Consider the following 18,882-nt stretch of genomic DNA (forward strand, 5'->3'; position numbering starts at 1 on the left):
CGTTACATAATTATTTATACTGCTATTAAATATAAAATAACTATTAAAACAAGATGGAAAAGTAGAATTTAAATTAAAATATTGGTACATAAATAAAATAATTTGCGATTCATAAAGTTCATTTAGCTTTAAAATTTTTAGCTTAAAAAATAAAATCTGTGTATGAGCTCTAAAAAATGAATTTGTTATTACCCTTATTGCACGTTTTTGAATCACATATATCCTTTGGAATAAATATGAGGCACAGCCACCCCAGATAATCAGACAATAATTCAAATGTGGCAAGATCAAGGTATTATATATATTTACTAGGATGCGTAGTGGTAATTTTTTTTTGACTCTGTTCAATACTCCGATTACTCTAGAAATCTTTTTACAAATGTAATCTATGTGATATTTCCATGTCATATTTTCGTCAAGAATTACTCCTAAGAATTTTACTTGATTAACCTGCTTATTGCTTTATTGGCAATTGTTATTCGTATTGCACTGTTATCAATATGTTTATTGTGTGTTCTAAAAATAACATAATTTGTTTTTTCGAAATTAATAAAAAGTTTATTGGCAAGAAACCATCGTTGAATTTTGGCTATTTCAGTATTTAATATAATATAATATAATTCATATTATAATTCATATTAAGAGGATCATTACCAGATAAAAATATTGTTGTGTCGTCAGCAAAAAGAATAAATGATAAAATACTGCTAACACTTGGCAAGTCGTTTATATACAATAAAAACAATAATGGGCCTAGATTAGATCCCTGAGGTACACCCATTTGTATATTGCTATATGCTGATGAATTATTGCCAATGCTCACATATTGCTTACGATTCAATAAATAACTTTTCAATAATAACAATGGAGTCCCCCTAATTCCATAAAAATACAATTTATGGAATAAAATATCAAAATCAATACAATCAAAAGCTTTTGATAGATCTAAAAATATACTGATTAAAAATTCATTGCACTCAAAAGCCTGAGATATGCTATCATCAAATTTTAAAAGTGCATGGCAAGTAGTATGGTTTTTTCTAAAACCAAATTGCTTTTCGAATAAAATGTTATTATTTTCAATAAAAATAATCAACTTATCATATATAATTTTTTCAAAGATCTTACTAAAAATTGATAATACTGATATAGGTCTATAATTATTTAGTGAAGAGGTATTACCACTTTTAAAAACCGGAGTTTCTCGGGCGATTTTGAGTGCATCAGGAAATATACCACGTTCTATGGCCAAATTAATGATATTGCAAAGAGAAGTCAAGACTATATGAATAGATTTCTTCAAGACTTTGGGGTGAATGTTATCATACCCTGGACCTTTACTTACATCAAGTTTCATTTACATAACAACATCATAAGAGAGGCATAAATAAATTAAAGTACATGTGAAGGAATCTTAAAGCTAAAGTGGCAAGTACATACATACAATTAATGATAAATGTAAAATGATGTAAAAACATATGACAATAATTTTTTGAGACGTGTATTGTTACAATTACGTTTAGCCAAAATCTGTAAAAATTAAGAGAGTAAGCTGGAGTTGTGAGTCGAAAATAACTGGAATTATTCAATAAAAATACATATTGAAAGTTTAGTGTGAAACATTCGCTCCTCCCAAACTTATACAACTGACAGCCCGGTGCATGTCACTGTTTTCTTTATACTTTGTTTTGTAAAGTTTGTTCTCGCTCATTTTTTTTTATTATTATGCTTGTGTGATTTTTCTGTCTTTGTCTGAATTAACTTTTTGTTGGGTGGATGTGGCTTTAAAACAGTAACAATTATATTACTTCTTTCGATTAGTCCAGATGCTGGCCCTTCGAGATATTTTTCCCCTCCACTTTGTGCGCACCATCCACTGCACGTTTTACTCCACACTGAACATACCCAGTGATCGTGCCACTCTCGAATCTACCCCTCTGTCGAATACCCAGTGATCGCGCGACCCTCGAGTTTACCCCCTCTCCCGACCCATGAATTTACCCCTCTCCCAAAGGGAGAAAGAGGTAAATTCGAGGTTCGCGCGATCACTGGGTAAGTGCAAGGTGGAGAAAAACGTGCATTGGATGGTGCGCAGAGAGTGGGGGGGACATCTCGAAGGGCCAGCATCTGGACTACTTTCGATCTGAAAAGGGTTGCTAACAATCCTTATATTGTCAACTCTTGCGTTAAGTGATTCACTGATATAATTTTGAAAAATAGAAAAATATGCATATTTTTCTTTCCACATTTGATTCCAATTTTTCAATATACCAGTGATTACATTCGTCCTGGTATTCCAGAGATGACTGCAAAAATTAATCTTTTAGTGGGTTATAGGACGTCGAGTGATTCAATGAATAAAATCTACACTGATAAAAAGGAACACAAAACCCGCTCATGAATTGAACATGTTTGAACATGTTGAAGGATGGATGGGTGATATAACAAGAGGCACAATTCATGGCAAGTTATTAAATAAAAGAAAGGGAAATAATAGATGCCCATTCGAATAATTTCTTGACGATTTCAGAATTCAAGGAATTTTATTGTTCATTTTATGATAATGACTTTTGAAAGGTGAAAACACAGCAACCGTTTGACAACAGTATGGCAAGATGCAACATGTACAATTATATCACTCTTGGTTGTGTGCGCGCGCAATGTAGGCCTACATTTTGATTTGACGCCCTTTGGAATAAACTCTTCGCATCAGTCTAGAAGAGGAAAAACGTGACAAATGACAACCACTTGATACCAATAAATCGCTGACATTCTAAAGGTTAAGGACATGAGAGAGATGGAAAAGTTTTCTTAAAGTTCATCTCAATATTCAGCTCTTTATGACTTTCCGGTCTTTGGTGTATTCAAGGGCAATCGTGGACGTACCTTTGGAGATTTAATACTCTTTATCATTATGTTCAGTAAGATATGAACAAATTAATATCAGGAAGCTGACTTTTTACAGCTTGATAGAATGCCCACCGTTAGAATGCAGGATTTTTCTCAGCTGAGGGTATACCAGCTTATTTTGTATATATATATGAAGATTGATTCATATTTTTTTAAGGCCATAAATCCACTGTTGCTATTGACTTCAAACTCGTAGAAGTTAACCTGATGCGTTCAGGGATAATTTAACCTTGTACAAGTCCTATGGGAATTACAAATTTAGAAGTCAATTTGTTTACGCGATTTCGAATACAATTTGCGTAGAGATGAATTTTAGAAGGTGTAGGCCCTTTATGTGATAATTTCTCTTCAGATTCCAGGCCCAAGATGTATTTTATTCGATCGGCCGTGGTGCCTAATTTTCTATTGAATTTGCTATTAATAGATTTCAAATGAATTGAAAATACGGAAGAATCTATGATTCATGTTCAACCTAATGTAAAGTGATTTTAAACTTATTTATCATGAATGTGGTATAGGTGATGGAACGCTATCAAAGGTACTAGGAAATGCAACAAAAAAAGGCATGTTTAAAAATAGACGAGGGTCTTCACGAAGTAGGCCTAACTGACAGTTGATAGGGTTGATAGCTTCGACCAAACATTTTGTGACTTCAGAAAACCAATATTAGACAGTAGTAAATAATATTATGCATTGTGTAGAACCTTATACTTAGTGTTACATAAATGTTAGATATGGCCATTTCTTATTATCCTTATTATTATTGTTAGTAGTAGTTACAGAGGTAATAGTAGTAGTAGTAGTAGTAGTAGTAGTAGTAGTAGTAGTAGTAGTAGTAGTAGTAGTAGTAGTAGTAGTAGTAGTAGCAGTAGCAGTAGTAGTAGTAGTAGTAGCAGTAGTAGTAGTAGTAGTAGTAGTAGTAGTAGTAGTAGTAGTAGTAGTAGTAGTAGTAGTAGTAGTAGTAGTAGTAGTAGTAGTAGTAGAAGTAACAGTAGTACATGGGTGGAAATCTGTCCCCAAAGGTAGGGGGACCAGGGCCTGGAAAATTTGAAGAAGAAAAAACGTAAATGTAAATGTAAGGCCATTAAGTCCAAAATAAAAGTATTATTTCGATTGTTAAGTATTTTGCTCCATCATAAAAGACCACAAGTAATAGCGGGAAATTTGATATTATGCCCCCCTACTATTTGGGGTAGGGAGGATGCGACCCCCTGTCCCCCCCCCCTGGGATTTCCGTCCATGCAGTAGTATTATTAGAAGCAGTAGTAGTAGTAGTAGTAGTAGTAGTAGTAGTAGTAGTAGTATCATTAGTATTATTATTACTTTTACAATTGTTACTAATATTATCATTACTTTTAATATCATCTTTTTTATTATAATCATTATCATTATCATACTTACGAATTGAATATATCACTGATGAAGCGATCGTTTGTGCATTTGCTGCTGACTTTGTGCGGCCATATGATCATAATGGTTTATTCAGTTCTCTCTGAAAGCCATGCAAGGCTACTGTGAATTACAATCATGTTAGAAGAGAGAGATATTAAAAACCTATTCAAACATCAAAGAATTACACTCCGAAGGGCAAGCTCGATTTAATCCAATCGTTGTGAATTATAATCATGATCTGTAATAACCCAATGTGGACCTTCTTGAATCACGCATGGTATACACGATGAGCAATGTAAAAGCTGACGTAGATTTGCTTTAGGATTTCAAATCATCAAACATATTTCTGTATTCGATATTACGTAGATATCGAGTTATAAAAATCTACGAGATTATTGTTGAAATTTATTTTATTATCAGCAGGCTTATTGTTACAATTTTGATCATCATATAAAGCTGTTATCAATATTTTCATATATATATACATATTTCATGAAAGACTTTTGCACAATATGCGGAGCAAGAAAAGTTGAGATAAACATATTTGCCAACCATAATAAATGAAAAACGGGGTAGATTAGGTAAAGGGGATGGGTGGTCAAGCTGGACAGGAAAGGACCCTGTGGGACGAGCTACCACCTTTCATACCTCGGGAAATTAAAACAAAAATATTTTTTTATTTTTCTTGTTTCGACATTACCCCTTCTCGGCCTATTACCAGTATAGATAACGTTACGTTATAATCCATGCTTTTTTTACAAAGCAACAACCTAAAACAGTGTAAAAAGGGAAATAACAACAGAAAACTAAAATCATAACCACGATCTGTAAAATACTCAGTAATTGCCAAACGTCGATGCTGATTTGCGTGCAAGAAAACTTCTACCGAGCAACAGTCTTCATGAAAAGATGAAAACTGTTCTTTCAATCAATTTAAGTGTATACATTGAAAAAAAAATTATACAAAAATACATTCATTTTCTACACGGGAGAATAACATTGGAGTAATGTTTTTTTTTCTCTCTCTCAATATTGAAACTTAGCATTGTGTCGCTCTTATTAACTAATGACATTGCAAAGAACCGTTCCAAAATTCCCTTTGTTTTTTTTTTTGTTGTTGTTGTTGTTTGGGGGTTTATTGAGGGGTTGGTGGGGATTGTGACATTTGATATCCAACAGAAAATTTATCATTTACACAAAATTGAAGCCTTTTGTAAAGTAAACCTGCTAAATTTCGATTTTTGCTGGTTATATCTGGAACTCCTTTAACATGTCATTCAAACAGATTGTCTAGGTTGACTAGTTTTGAAATTTATTTAAAGAGCAGACATTTTTTCCTGAATTTGAATCATCTTAAGAATGACTGACAATTGAAGTGGATCACTTTATTTCTTTCTCGATGGTCATTATGGAGAGTGCATTTACCAACCATAACTTATACACGACTGTGTTATTATATACAGTGGCGTACCGTAGGTCACGGCATGGGGGGGCACCAGCAAAAATTTTGAGCCACTTAGTGTGCGCCCGAAGCGCGCTCAGTTGCCAGATACACCGACCTAATAGAGACATTTTAAGGACAGTGCCATTAAACTGATCAAATAATGCGAGCGCGAAGCACGAGCTGAAAATTTTGGGTATTCAGACCTAAAAAGGGACATTATAATCAAATTTTTGTAATCATGATACGTACCTGTCTCATTAAACAATGCGAGCGCGAAGCGCGAGCTGAAATTTTTGTATATATTGACCTCAAACAGGGATATTTTAAGGAATATATTTTAGGAATCCATTAAGAGTATACAAATCTCACCATAGTCATATAATTCGAGTGCCAAGCTCTTGCTGATTTTGTTAGAATTGCATGTAAATGCATTGAGCACTTGTAGTAATTGTAATCATCATTATACGCATCTCACTAATCAAGCTAAAAATTTAAGAATTCAAATATGAAGAGGGGCATTCTAAGGCTTGTTTTTTGTAGGAATTTACTAAGAACATACGCATTTCACTAACCAAAATGATGCGAGCGCGAAGCGCGAGCCTGAAAATCTGTTATATTCAGATCAGAAAAAGGGACATTTTAAGGACTGATTCTAGGAATTCATGGAGAGCAGACATATATCACCAATCCACTAATGCGAACGTATACGGACAGGAAATGTTTTATATTTTTGGTGTATGTCGACTTGAAAACGGGAGGTTTTAGTATATTAGGATTACATATCTCGTTAAACAGAAAATGCGAGCACCAGGAACAATGAAGACGTAGGCCCTGAGTGAATTACGTTTCATAAAGTATATATAATATAATTAGAATTTAATATAACATCATATAATGAACAATAATTTCTTCTTCCCCAGTACGTTTGTCATCCTTTCTCCCTCTTTTTCTCCTTTTCCCCGGTTTTTTTTTTTTTGGTCAGCCGATTGGGGGGGGGGCACGTGCCCCCCCCCCCCCATAGTTACGCCACTGATTATATATGCCCTTTTCCCTTTCGTATTTACTTCCTCTTTTTTAAAATCTATTTTCAAAATGTTCATTTGTTTTGATCGCGGTGACATATTCTTCTTCTTCTAGAACCTTGTTCTAATTATATTTGATACTAATTCTTTGATGGTTTTTAGGTATAAAACATGTAAAATGTAAACATTAAGAAAAGAAGGTGCAATTGTGCATCCTTTGAATGCTTTTGGAGTTGCACTGTAAAAAACTTTTCAGTTAGCTTTATACTGCACAGTTTTACGGTGCAAATTAAACGCATTTTGAACGCATTGATAATTTCTTCTTACAAGGTGCACCTTTGCACCTTTTATGGTGCAAACGGTTATGATGAGGTGCAAAACAGTATCACAAAGGTGCATTTTTTTGCACTTTTTTCATTAAGGGTGCAGGATTGCTGAAATTTCTTTTATAACAGAAAACTTACTCTAAAACATCCAGTTTTTCTTTCATTAGGCGGTGATGGAGCACATGTCATTTAAACTTTATAAACTTTAAAATAATATGTGAATTATAACAAATACTCAACAACTAGAATGTCATGAAATATGAGCAGGGACACAATTTTTTAATATTTGGACCTACGTAATCTATATTTTTTGTTTGAAATAGATATATTGAATTTCAAATTATAAAATAGACCTTCAAATTCAGTTTGAAGAGTGGAAATTGCTTAGTGAGGTTTAATGGTGTGAGAAGATGGTGTTTTATGACATTACATTGACCATCTGGTTGGTCAGTTATTAATTTTCTTAAGATTGAGATACATCTCATTTGAAGGAGTTTATGATAGTGGAAAACCTCGTTTTGTATTCAACCGGCCATGCCAGGAAGTTTCTCATAAAGAAAAACGGATGAATATTTTGTGTACGTTTTAGATAGATAAATGCGATCACAATGACACCCCATTTGGTTGGAGTTTCTGACCGTAATGAATGTCCATTCATGAAAACGGTGTGTCGTGTTGGAAATGATTCTTTGTTTTCATCATTATCATCATTACAAGTAAATGACTGGAGATGAGACAGGAAAGGAGCTCCTCGAAACCTCCATAGCATACGTATCCGTGTTGAAGATGTTCAATTGCATTCAGAGTGGTGTTTCCTTCCCATGATGATTCCACGAGTGATTTTATATTGGTCGTAACTCCATACGTCGCCAGTGAAAGTTGCGAAATGTTTGCAAATCAATATCTTTAAAAGTCCATTTATTATGGCAATCAAGTTGATTGGTAGTGCCCGTGGGCATGATTGCTAATCTAAAAAAAATACAGAAAGCATAAAAGAAATGTAATGAAAATAGTTTTTTTTCCTTTCTCTCTCTTTCTCACTCTTCTTTCCCCTCTGTTTGTCTATTTTCTGTGCCCCCTCATCTCTCTCTCTCTCTCTCCCTCTCTCTACTTTCCTGATCTTTCTTCTTTTCTGCGGCCTCTCTCGCCCTCTCCCCACTCTCTCTCTCTCTCTTTAATTCTCTACTCCATTCATTCATCCATTGAAAAACAGCAATTCTTCTCATCTATCTGTACACTGTAAAAAATAGTTGAAATTACTCAATAAAACTGTTTCAACAGATTGCCTTGATTTTTAATTATTATGAGTTTGGCAGTTTTAAGTAAACTTAACTTATTTTCTTTGCTCCATTTCACTCATGAAAATTAAGTTACAATAACTTAATTCAATTTAGTAAAACAATCACTAAAATGTTTGAAAAACTCAATGGGGGAGTGGACTTTCATTATCTTAGACATCTTTTCTCCAAATATTAGACTTTGTGCATTTGCACTTTCCTGTTACATTAGGTACTTACGTTGATATTTATACGCGATCGTTTCATTCTTACAGATAAAATAGTGAGAACAAAATAATCATTTTCCGAAAACCTAAAAAGACATCTGAAATTTTCTGCTAAATGACTATTTAACGTTGCTCTTTTTGATTCAAGAAAAGAATAAAATAGTTAGCACACCCTTATCCGAAAAAAAATCAAACACAGATAGATGTGACAGTTATTAAAAAAACATTTACTTGCTCTAACATGTCTAATGAATATTCATACCTTATGTAAATAAGGCGTTAATTGAAAAACATAAGTACATTCAACAAGAATTTATAAGTAATAACCATCTTAGCCTAATTGAGTAAGATTTACTCAATAAAAGCAAGCCAGCAATACGTGAATTTTCTTAAATGTATTGTATATTGACCCCAAATAAATCAAGTAAATTAAAAGACAAGTTAAAACTACTTAAAAATGTAAAATAACTACAAATTATAGATTCTACTTATATTCATAGTATTAACTACTGATTCATATTTTTTTACAGTGTATCTGTTGCATACTCCCCACCAGCACACCCACTTATACACTCACACATACACACGCGCTTGCTCCCCACACACATCCAAAGGCACACAGGCACTGTCTTTCTTTGCCTTCTCTCTTTCACTTTGCCTGTCTCTTATCAATTCCTTCATATATCATTTGTGCAAAACATCCACATCCATCAACAGTAGAGCGTTGTGTCCCAGTGGATTATTCTCCGGACTTTGAAACAAAGGGTCGTGGGTTCGAATCCCAGCAATGTCGTAAATTCCTTCGGAAAGAAATTTATCCACATTGTGCTGCACTCGACCCAGGTGAGATGAATGGGTTCCCGGTAGAATTTATTCATTGAACGCTTTAGCGCCTATTAATATGGCGGCTTAGCTACAGTCGGGGTAATAATAATATACAAAGTATAAAAGCGCAGTTGAGTATATGCACTGTAACTGCGCTACCTAAATGGACATAAAAAAAATAAAACGACACATTTGACTCTATTTCTACAAATGACATTATTTTTACTACATAAAGCACGTTATTCATGAGATCAAGTTCTTTAATTGATAAAACATGAATATTGAAAGAATAATTGAGCAGATAATGCTTGTCACACTAATCTTGTATACAAACGATGCCGGTTCACGTTGTGAGAGAAGAAATAATCAAGACGTAGAAATCTACATGTTGCAGCTATCATGCCAATCTAAAATCTTTCAATAAACTGATAAGCATATAAGGTCTTTATTATTGTTTGCATATTTTGCATTCGAACAGACCAATTAACTGTGTGCTAACTTTGTTGATAATGACATCGACTTCACTTAAATGCTGCAGCAGTCACATTTCTCCTACGGCGGTCCTACGGCGAGTCGAAAACCACCGTTATGTAGCTGCTACAAGAATGTTAAAATGGCTGTTTTCGACTCGCCGTACGGGAATTGTGACTGCACCATGAGGAACGTCCTAAATAAGATCAATGTAATTAGACAAATTGTACCAATAAAATTGGATGGTCTTATAATTGTTTGCACTATAATAATTATTTCATATTTATTTTACTATCATTGCTGCCATTGTTAGCATTCGTAATTATTTTATATGATTGTGTTTAGTATCAATTCCACCAAGTCACCAAGGACACACACCGCCTTCGCTCGGGAATTCGAATTCAAATCACACTTTTCGAGTGAGCGCGTGTATGGTCCGATGATTCTAAAGACTAACTGCAATCATTATTACAAAGATGATTCAAGATTCACGTGTGAAAAGGCCCTATATCTTTTCGAGATCAATTTTTACTATGTAAACATACTTCGAAGATCGACTTAAAATTCAATATTTGCGACTGACCGTTAACAGATTTTTTCAGGTGTCATGGCCAGTCTTGGTGGATTGATATCAAGAAACAAACATATCTACCTTTATGCAAACAACATCTCGCTCATTTCGCAACGATAAAATCATATTCGGTTTTGTTTGCCCAGAAATATCAAATTCAGATCTATTGGAAGTTTTCTGACAAACAGAATTTCGTTAAAGGTGAAAGGGTAGCTCATTCTGAAGGCGTCACGGTGAGAAAATGAAATACATAGTGTATGAATAATCATCGTAATTGTAAATTCTCATTCGTGTCTCTACGTAAAGACCGGGCGTAAAATGGTGTTTAGGAGTGAATGTTTGACCACGTTGACCTTCAATGAATCAATGCGCATAAATGCAAGTACACCATGGGCAATTCTTATCGTTGATAACATTAATAAAAGTCCAATCGTTGCTCGTCTAATTTAATATTTAAATTGATCAAGTGCTACTTTTAAAAACAGTTTTTCTTTAGCTAATGACAATTCATTTTTGTCGAAATTTTACAAGAGATAATGTTAGTATTCAAAGCGATACAGTCATGAATTACATCAAAATATAAACACATTTTATTATGATCTATGAGTAGTAAGCACCACACACACTCACTATACGTTCATGGTGGAAATTATTTTCTTTACAGAAATGTATACCACTTTACAACTAAGGACTTATGTGTCACGTTGAATTTTGTACAGCGAGGATCAAAACGTAACTTTACTTGACAACCGAGGAAACTTCTTTTTTATGTATTCTTCCATACCAACATAAGAGCATATGAATTTGGGACCATTTGAGATGGTTCCACCTCTCAAGGGGCCTGTTGCAGAAAGAGTTGCAATCAATCGCAACTCTAAAAATCAAGCGCAACTTGATTTTCAACCAATCAACAGCTCGCATTTGGGACTTACGATTGATTTTTTTTTACTTGCGTCTTTCTGCAACAGGCCCAAGAACGCCCAAGCTGTGTTTTGTCTCCTCGCTACAAATGTGAAGTTCTTGCATGCGTCCTTGTTTTTTTTTCCATCATGAGTAAGAGCCAAGTGCGCGCACACACACACACCCTAACACACCCACAAACATCCAAGACACAGTAATCTATCACATGCCTATGGGTCACACAGGCCTAATCACAACTAGTAGGCAAAAAATATTCATTCGAGCCAACCCATTCCCGATTTTTTAGTTTGATATTGCTGATTGGCAAACAATTAATGAGTATGACTGAAAATCTATCACTGATTCTAGGGAGGGTATACCTACCGAACTCCCTTTTTCCACATTGGAAAGATATATCACTACTATGGAACTATTTTTTTTACTGGCGGAAGATATAGTGCTATTCCTCTCTCAAGTAACGAATTTGATACCGTGAGGTGTAGTCTTCATAAATGCCGATTTATTTTTAAAGTGAGCCGGTCGAGGTACCCTTTTCTGGTCAGAAATGGAACGTCACACATATATCCGATCCACTGGAAGTAAACATTCAACCCTCGAATTTCCTCCTTGTTTTTCATGATTTTTTCAAAGTGCCAATTTAACACACGAGTCTATTGGAAATGAATTATGCCTGTGATGATCCCTCTGACATTCATGAATAACCTATGCCATTTTAACCGAGTGAGTCCTGTAGGTTGATCGGTGAGACTGAAGTAGACAGTGAGTAGGTAGATCATTAGGTGTGCCTCCGGCCAGGGTGAAGGAAAAAATGGAGAACATACGTGAGGAAGAGAAATATATCAGTCCTTGTCAACTGCTGTCCTGGACAACGCGACCTAAAGATACATACGGATACGGTAAAACCCAATAATAATAAAGAATTTCGCTTCAAGATAAATCATTCTGCTGGAGGTGGTCATTTGTTTATTCACCTTTATTTCTATTTGCATTTAGGTGGATTAAGCTGGTTGGAAAGTGTGGTCTAAAGAAGGAAGAATATCTTACTAAATAGTTGAAAAAAAAATTATTTCGTCTGGACATTCTATGTTGCTAATGTAGAAACATCATTCAAATTACGATTTTTTTTTGAAAGGGCGGAAATTCTACTCCGGATGGGCCCATCTTACAAAGAGTTGCAATTGATCTGATCAACTACAACTACAGAAAGTCAGCAACGCCAACATCTAGAAATGTTTCCAAATATGATATACCTCCTTTTCACATGGAAAAAATCGTAATTTGAATGATGATTCCAGTGAAAAAAATAAGGCTAATGACGAATATTTAGGACGTGATACCAATCTAGAACATGATCAGAATAATGAACGCTAATCGAAATCATGATTACAATAGCAATCATCATTACAATAATGATTCAAGATTCACGTATGAAAAGGCCCGTATGCTCATACATTCATCGTTGTATTAGCAATTCAGTGTGCTTCCTTTTTGTTTAATTACACAGCACATTGTGATAATGTACAAAAACTTATGATTCTACTGGATTTCCATATAGAGCTTATTTGAGGTAGATTCGATCAATCGAAACTCTTTGTAAGACGGGACCCGGGTTTGACTTACCTCGTGAGGATGATTCCTGTTGAAGGTGAAACTAAGAAGGCTCCCAAGGAACGGTTGTTACGATCTTAAACTGTAAACTCCTGCTATAGTGTAACTCGCTCCCTAGCTTCTTGAAAATGTGTCCAGTGTGTGCGCGCGCGCCTCTGTGTTGTTGTTTGGTACCATGATTTGCTCTAAATGAAAAATATGCTGCAGTTTTTTACCAGGTGATTTATATATGTCTTAAATCTCTTTCATTTTGTGATGAGAAAGATATGTTTATCTAGAATGGACTACAACCCCCACCCCAAAATAAAAACTCATGTAGTTGGGGGAAAAAGAGAAACATATACAGAGTGTTTGTGCGTGAATATTTTGTACTGAAGTGATTTTCTCGCATAAACTCCCAATTCACTGTGCGCTCGTACATTATATTTGCAATAGAACACTTTTACGCGAACTATTACCCGGCGAGTTACACTTTTTATTTAGCACTATTCGCTAATAAGATCGTAACAAACGGTAGACCCTTTGGTCCTGGTGGGTAACTGACCGTCTTTCTGGAAGAAGTCGTAGATGATATACAGGAGAAGGATCAGACCAGATGTCTTGAGGACACTACCAGGGACAGAAAAATCGGAGATGAAAAAAAATGTGTCGAAAGTCACGATTGGAAAACCAATGGGCGAACTAACCAACAGTCGTTGCGGGGGACTTGTTTTCTAAAGATAAAGCCGTAGTATCAACGGGATCTCAAGTATCTGGATGACGAACTCGAATTCGTAGATAAAGATTAGCGTTTTAATGGGTATTAACGGGGAGGACAACAAAGGTGTTATGGGATACAAAACACGTGATGTCATTTCGTTTTTCTATTTAGAAAATATGATTGACCATCTCTATCTTAGAAATGCAAATATTCTTATTGTAACTGACTTGGGTTATCAATTGTATCAAGATGTATTTTTTTTGGCCTGGTTGAACGACCTTGCAATATATCTTGACCCTTTTCTTGACTTACAGATTGGCCTATGGACAGTTGTGATGTGCATTAACAAGTGACCAATTCCTTTGAAAATTGTGTCTTAATATTCTTGTTTTCAGAGTACAAAGTAGATGAAACAAGTTATCATCCATCTAAACTACCTCCCCCTCTCTTGATTCGACATTAGGAACGATGCAACATGTGAAATTTATAGGTATGGTCGGATGGATATCCCATTGTGAACGAATCTATGTCGCCTTTCAATCATTTAATACTTAAAATATTTCAAAGGGAGCTTAATAAATTTTGGAATGCATCATCGGAAATATAGGTATAATCATTATATCATATAATGAAAAGTGAGAACCTGTTGACGCTTATCGTGGAAAATAAAATATATCATTATCCAGTTGCCATTTTAGATCTTCATGGTTTTGTGAATGATTGTGTAGTTGCTTGCCTGACAGTTGCAAGAATATGAGAATAAAACCATATACTAGTAAGCTGATTACGCGACCACACGAGTGAGTATAGATCATTATTGATAGGTTATTAATTGCCTACAATATCTCTAGCTTTTAGTCAACGACAACTGACAAATCCCTGATTTGTGTTGTTGAATGTTTTATTTTCAATTTGTTTTGTCACTTCATCAATCGCCCCAGGTCTCCTTGAATAGTAATGTCTGCGCCCTGTCAGTTTTTGCAATTAAACGATCAATATTGTAAGAATGATAAGGTCGAAAAGGATATTGTATCTCCATTACATGTATGTAACCCATTATCATTGTCATTGATTGCGGAATGTAATAGATAATTTGGGGAGACTACTGCATCAAATATATGGTAAAGCTACAAAGTGCACATAGCTTCCTAATTTGTGACACCATAATTGTGTATGCTTTAGATATTTTTGTTTTGTAGAAGCTTTGTGAAATGGATTGTCTTGAACTAATTGATGCCACAATTTTGAAATGAAAGTAATAACTTAATTCAATTCAGTATAATTAATCTATTGTCTGCCTGTCAGTTATAGACAGTAGGACAGTGATCTATAAAAACTTACCGTTAGATCTTAAATAACAATGTATTCGATTATTTGGATATGGGGGATATTTCTTAAAGGAGAATGAAACCATTGGAACAAGATAGCTTGTGTGAAAACAGAAAAATCAAAGAAACAGATCAACAAAAGTTTGAGAAAAATCGGACACATAATGAGAAAGTTATGAGCATTTGAATATTGCGATCACTAGTGCTATGGAGATAGCAAATTGGCAATGCGACAAAGATGTGTGATGTCACTGATGAACAACTCTCCCCATTACTTTAGTATATATTTCACTTGAATTGCCTCTTTTATCACATCTATCCATAGATCATGTGTTCTTTCTACATGAGGGCATGTAATACATATTTTTTAAGAATACATAATGGATAGAGAGTTTGTATCATCGTAAGAAAAAGTAAAAAGAGACATTTTGAGGGTATTTTATAGTCCACCAAAGGGAAAGTTGTTCATCAGTGACATCACACATCCTTGTCACATTGCCAATGTGAGGATCTCCATAGCATTAGTGATTGCAATATTCAAATGCTCATTACTTTCTCATTATTTGTCCGATTTTTCTCAAACTTTCTTTATTCTTATTCTTTGATTTTTCTGTTTCTACACAAGCCTATTTGTTCCAAAGGTTTCATTCCCCTTTAAAGGTCAAGTCCACCTCAGAAAAATGTTGATTTGAATCAAAAGAGAAAAATTAGACAAGCACAATGCTGAAAATCTCATCAAAATCGGATTTAAAATAAGAAAGTTATGACATTTCAAAATTTCGCTTATTTTTAGCAAAATAGTTACATCCAAATGAGAGAGTCGATGATGTCACTCACTCACTATTTCTTTTGTTTTTTATTGTTTGAATTATACAATATTTCAATTTTTACGAATTTGATGATTAGGACCTCCTTGCCTGAAGCACAAAATGTCAAAATAATGGATTTCCACGTGTTCAGGGAGGAATGAAACTTCATTTCACATGACAATGATGAGAAAATCAAAATATTTCATATAATAAAATACAAAAGAAATAGTGAGTGATGTCATCCGTTCCCTCATTTGCATACCGACCGAGATGTGCAAATTACTGTTTTGTGAAATGAAGCGAAACTTTAAAATGCCATAACTTTCTTATTTTACATCCGATTTTGATGAAATTTTCAGTGTTATGCTTGTTGTATTTTTCTCTTTTTATTGAAAACAAGTTTTTGTTGGGGTGGACTTGTCCTTTAATAAAAGAAGGCGTCGATCCTGGGGCCACGGGCTATTGCCCCTATCCACAATTGATTTTTTTTTGACAACTTAGGGGTTTGATGGAATGAGTTTATGAAGTGGAGCGTGATACAACTCTCCCACTGTTATTTTATTAGATGTTTTCTAAACAATTTTAAATGGTATAATCAAATTAATGAAGATTTGTACATTTTGTTGTGACTATTTGAATAGTCACATTTTATTTATTCTAATTTTAATTAAGTCTCTATTAAAATTAAAAACATTTGTACATAATTGTACGAAATGTTCTAAGTTCGAAGCACTCATTTCTTCATCTGCTCCTATTTATATAGATTTTAACACGGGTAATACTACTCTTTCAACAATCACTCGTTTCACAAATAACAACATGTCTTGGTTGATTGGATGCGTTTGCTGTGAATCATAATTTTTCATTATTTCCGATCTCATGACAGGGCTTTCAACACCGGTTAATAACAATTACGCTATATAGCAATCTAGCTCAGAGTTATGATACATTATCACTGGTGAAATCTACTCCAGATCACGGATTGCAATCTGTTTCATTGGTGCGACTATACCAACAAGTTTAACTAGAATGAGTGGATAAGCATTTATCTCTTTCTATTTTCTGCTTTATATCTAATTCTCTCCTTTTCAAATCTGTCCTTCACTTTTCCACTTTACTTTTCACTTTTCCACTATAGGCTTATCAGATCATACTTTTTGTTCAAAGTGCGATTTCCAATTAATTATGATCAACTTTGAGAATGATGTTACAGTCACGGCAGCTACTCCATATCGACCAATGGTATGTCATGAAGCACAACGACTTTTTTTGTCTGGAGTGGTTGTGACTATTAGCCAGGTAAATTTGAATAGATATCGGAGGAAATAATGACAGGGACACTTCTAGATTCATGTCTATAGTTTTTTTTCTAAAATGACAAAAGTTCCAACAATATTTGACTGTTATTTGGTCATTCTCATTACATATTTCAATAAGGTCCAAGTTTGTAGAACATCATTTGCCTTTTGCCAGCACTATACCTATTTTTTTTTCATTTGACAAGAACATAGCTAGGTGGATCCAGCTTTCGCCAATAGGAGGGGGGCGAAAAATATTTTCCTCAACCTTTTTTTCTCGATTGGCCGCTATAATCCGATTTTCTGTTGGTTTTTCAGGGGGAAGTCTTAAGTAAAGACTGAAGTTTTAAGTATATGTTAGTTTTTATTGTTGTAAACACGATAAGTGATCTCATGTGGTCTTAATAATAATGCAAGCGCGAAACGCGAGCTCAAATTCTCTGATATTTTATGTCCTTAGACCTGAAGATCCTGAGGAGATTTCATAATCAAGAAAAAAAAGTATCCAACTAAACAATGCACGCGCGAAGCGCGAGTCAAAATTTTATTATAGTAACGTGAAAAAGGACTCAAGTAGGACTGTTTTTTGTGATTAATGAAGAGGATACAATTTTCAGTATCACCAATTAAATAATGAGAGCGAAGCGCGAGCTCAAAATTTTTGTTATTCAAACCTGAAAACTGGACAGTCTAAGTACGTTTTTATTTATATAAAGAACAAGCTGTGTGTCTCAAACAATTAAATGCAAGCGCGAAGCATGAGCTTAATTTTTTGATATACTTACATGATAAAGGAGCATTTTTGACAAATTTTGGCAAGAATTTCCAAAGAGGACAGGTAACTCACAAATCTAACAATGCGAGCACGCAGCGTGAGCTGAAAATTTATATATATATATATATAAATATATATATATATATAAACAACTTGTGTAAATCAAACAAAATAATGAAAGCTTGATGTGCGAGCTAAAAAAGTGCAAATTGATTTCAGAACTGGATATTTAAGTGCCAATCCTCTTATTCCCCTTGAATGCGATTCATTACACAGGCAATGCGAGCGCGAAGCGCGAGCGAAAATTTTTATATAAAGTCTATTTCCAATTCTTCCCCTCACCTTTTTCTTGTTTCCTTTCGGGGTCGGGCCGGCCGCTACGAGGCTGTAAATTACACATCATGGGTATGATACCTCTTTCTTACTTTTCTTTCTGTTTTTCATAGTTTCTATCAAGTTAAAGAGTACACTTTTTTCTGCAGGTTTCCAAAAAACAGGGGGCGGGGATGGCTCGGCCCCCTCCTGGATCCGCGCCTGATTTTGCATAACCACACGCAGATAATATTTCCCCGGGGGGGTGGGGCAAGACTCGAACATTTTGACAAAAATAAATAAATAAAAAAGATAGAGTAAACGGACCGAGCTGCTCAATGGGGCGATTATTAATTTTTTTACAAGTGTAATAAAAGTATTTGCTGCATACCTAGCATTTGCACATTTTTTTTTATAGTTTTCATGAAATGTTAAGGAAAAAAATGTGTTTTCACAACAGCTAATCGGGAATTTAACCCCCCCCCCCCCCTTGCTGCGTATGACCATTCCCTGAAGTCCACTTAATTAAACATATATCATTTTAACAGAAAATATACATCAATTTAAACATATAATTTTTCTAAAACATATATAGAGAGATTGAAAAACGTATTAAAAAAAGAAACAAGCAAAAAGTAACACAAATTATGCATGTTATGTGCGATT

This window comes from Lytechinus variegatus, chromosome 14 (genome assembly GCF_018143015.1).
Source record: "Lytechinus variegatus isolate NC3 chromosome 14, Lvar_3.0, whole genome shotgun sequence".
Lineage (NCBI taxonomy): Eukaryota > Metazoa > Echinodermata > Echinoidea > Temnopleuroida > Toxopneustidae > Lytechinus > Lytechinus variegatus.